Source organism: Dendroctonus ponderosae, unplaced genomic scaffold (genome assembly GCF_020466585.1).
Source record: "Dendroctonus ponderosae isolate FM_Combo_2020 unplaced genomic scaffold, Dpon_F_20191213v2 Dpon_F_20191213_9, whole genome shotgun sequence".
NCBI classification, from domain to species: Eukaryota; Metazoa; Arthropoda; class Insecta; order Coleoptera; family Curculionidae; genus Dendroctonus; species Dendroctonus ponderosae.
Genome location: NW_026019116.1, coordinates 4,649,805 through 4,653,416, shown reverse-complemented (window position 1 = coordinate 4,653,416; position 3,612 = coordinate 4,649,805).

Sequence of the window (3,612 nt, the reverse complement as noted above, 5' to 3'; positions counted from 1 at the left end):
AAGGCCATTTAGTTCTCTTTGGAATGATGTAAAAACGAGCGTTCTTGCTCATTTTGCTTCCGAGAAACATGCAAAACGGGACGGAAAACATGAAAATTTGCAATAATCTTACGCCACCCTTGCATAAAACGACGATAATTTTTCTAATATCATAGACAACAGAAGACTGTATTTTTTCTACACAACCCCACCCTGAATTTAAAGCTGGATCCGCCCCTGAGCCTCGTACTAGTATGATCAACCGAACAGGAAAAAAGTATTGGGCCCGGTTAGTGATCTCAGACTCACTAATGCCTTTTGGACTATCAAAACTTCCTTCCAGCACCTTGGCATGGGGATAGTGCAGGTGCAAAAGCCATATTTTTGCCTTTTACTCACCATGTAGGGCCTTCTCGCCCTTGGCCATCGTGTCATTGGCTGTGTCCTTCACTCCTTCCACCAGGTGTTTGCCCTGCTCGACCAACGGGGCACTGCTAGCGCACCCCATTTGCCAAGTTTCCTCGATCCAGTTACCAACAAAACATTCCAATAGAAACAAAGAACTGCGTTTCTTCTGGATCAATATCAGGCCAGGTGTGTGGTGCTGGTGTTCGCGTTCGAACGAAAACTGACCGCCGGTCACCTTTCCTGCGGGGTTTATTTCCCATTATTTATAATAGCCCAGGAGCCCCATGGGGGCTCGTCAAGGGGTTTTGGTCTGGAAGTCGCACCCTATGGGCAGGATCTTACGTGGTCTGCCCGCTAGCACCTGGCCTAGATGGGTGACTTTCAATTGCGTTCTATTCTAGCAGTCGATTAGCGCTCGGCTCGTTTGAGCATATCGAGCGCATTTCCAACAGGTATTATTGTTCTATGAATAATGGATTTTTCGGGAACGAGTGGGGGGGGTTATCAGTTGATTTGTCGGTCTTCCAGTGGAGGACCGAGGTAAACCCGATGGCGAAGTTATTGCAGTTTTGTCGAAACCTGACACAGAGGTGAATGCGGATTAAACAGGCTAAAAGGCGGATGCGCCCGGATTTTTCCTTTTTGGGCTTAGCTGGTTGGTGTGGCTTCGCCACAAAAGAGGCCCCTGACTGTATTTGGGCTCGGAATTTTTTCATTTTTATTTATACTGTTGTCTTCGTGTTTCTCCACTCTTGAAGAGGAGCGGGATGAGCCCGCTCCAGCCAGGTTTGGTTCAAAATAGGGCAAAAAATCCCTTTCTGCGGTCAGGCTGACGCCGCCCAACTCCCCAAACCCCCATTTCCTTTGCCAGGACGTTCCCCCTTGCAATAAAGCACTTTTGGGGATTTTCGGCTTGCACGTGCAGCCCAAAGCGGTCTCATTAAACTAACGAAGCCACGTGCAGCATCGTCATTGCACACGTGCAAAGCGATCCCGCTAGGAGGAGGAGGAGGAGGAGGTCGATCTCTTTATCTTTTATTAGGATGGATCGCAATTTGGGCCCCACATCATACAGGGTGTTGCATTTGTTTGAGGTTCCTTGGCCCGCTTGGTGTAGATTATTTTCGAAAGCGTCGACCTGTGCCGTGTGAGGAAAGGTGTAGTTCTTTTAGCGCCGCCGGCGTCGCGACGTTATTTCGAGCCTGGTGATTCGTGGGACACGTGTTCCAGACCATGTGTTGGCCACAGCTTAAACTCTCCGACAGAAAAATGAGCGTTTCGTTTGTTATAAACCAGTGCCGGAGAAGTTGGGCAGGGCCAAACCCATTAAAACCCTGCCCAGACGGGGATTTGCAGGTTTGGCCCACTCCAAAGGCTACAGTATTCCGGTTGAGAAGGGTTTTTATTTGGTTTTTCCATGTATATCTAGCCGATGAGTAGAGGGCATCAAGCAGGCAAAGTGCATCGGTTTCATCGCCGTGCATGTTTTCGAAAAACATTTGGTACATCCCCGAAATAGCGCAAAACAGCTGTCGCACCTGGCCGGGCATTTTTTCTCCGACTGTCCAAAAATAATTTCCCAAGCACTTTTCCTCTTTCTTATTTATTGTTTGGGGCCTGTTTCCAGGCCCCGTCTACTCGATATCGGTTCTACACTTTCGGTATCCAAGCACTTTTTCCAGTCGGCTTCGTCACCAAGGAGAGAATGGCATTTTCCCTTGGAAAAGACAGTGGAGTTCGTCGCTAGGGAGGACCCAATTTGAGGTTTGATGCCCCAAACCATCCACGTCTATTACGAGGGTTTAATCGGTTCTGGGACGAGTTTTTTTGGGTATAGGAATGTTGGAGGAAACTGCTGGTGCTGGTTCTTGCAGGTGGACTTAAAAAAATGGGAGTAACCAAAGTAGCAGGAATCGAGACTTGAAAGGTTTTCCTGGAGACGAGTCTACGAAAATTGTTTTTTCAATCCCCATTCAGGATAATTTTTGGCATTTTTTTTAAATTTTCACTTTGAAATCTGCAAGTGATTCTTCAAGCTTTGAGTGTATCCAAAGAAGCAGGAATTGAGGTTCGAACTTTGTTTTGAGGAGAAAGTGAAAGTGTGTCTTCTAGTCCTGCGAGGCATTTTCCTGTTGATGAGGGTGACTTTTTGCAATTTTTTCAAAATTGCTCCTCGAAATGCTGCAAGTGATTTTTCAATAATTTATTACCATTGAAGTAGCAGGATTTTACTGCATTTTCGTTTTGAGGACGAAGCACCTGTGCGTCTACAAATCTTCCTAGGGAATTTTAAATGGACCCTAAGGGTAATTTTTGGTTTTTTTTTTATTTCTGCCTAGGAATCTGTTTGGTAGTAAAGTAGCAGGAATTGAGGCTTGAAATTTATTCCGAGAGCGAAGAAATAGTGTGTTTACCAGTCCTGTTTTGTCATTTTTGAGTCAGTTTTGTGGATTTTTTAAATCTGCCTTTCTGAAATCTGCAAGTAAATTTTCAAAAATTGAATGGAACCACAGGGGAAGGATTTGAGGTTTGAAATTTGTTGTGAAGACGAAAGAAGACTGTGTTTTACGGGTTCTGCTGAATCACTTTCAATTCCATAATAAAGATGATTTTTTCTCGATTAAAAAAAAACGTTATTCTTCAAAATCTGCAAGCGATTTTACGAAAACTTCCTTGTAGTAAAGCGGCTCATTTGAGGTTGAAAATTTGTTCTGAAGACGAAGGAAGATCGTGTCTACGCGTGCTGCAGAGCTATTTTTCAAATCGGTTTTGATGATAATTTTTTGCGGATTTTTTCAGTTTGGCCTTCTGGGATCAGCAAGTGAATTTTCAAAAATTGAGTGGAACCACAGCGGAAGGATTTGAGGTTTGCAATTTGTTCTGAAGACGAAAGAAGACTGTGTTTACGGGTTCTGCTGAATCACTTTCAATTCCATAACAAAGATGATTTTTTCTAGATTAAAAAAAAAACATTATTCTTCAAAATCTGCAAGCGATTTTACGAAAACTTCCTTGTAGTAAAGCGGCTCATTTGAGGTTGAAAATTTGTTCTGAAGACAAAGGAAGATCGTGTCTACGCGTGCTGCAGAGCTATTTTTCAAATCGGTTTTGTTGATAATTTTTTGCGGATTTTTTCAGTTTGTCCTTCTGGGATCAGCAAGTGAATTTTCAAAAATTGAGTGGAACCACAGCGGAAGGATTTGAGGTTTGAAATTTGTTCTGAAG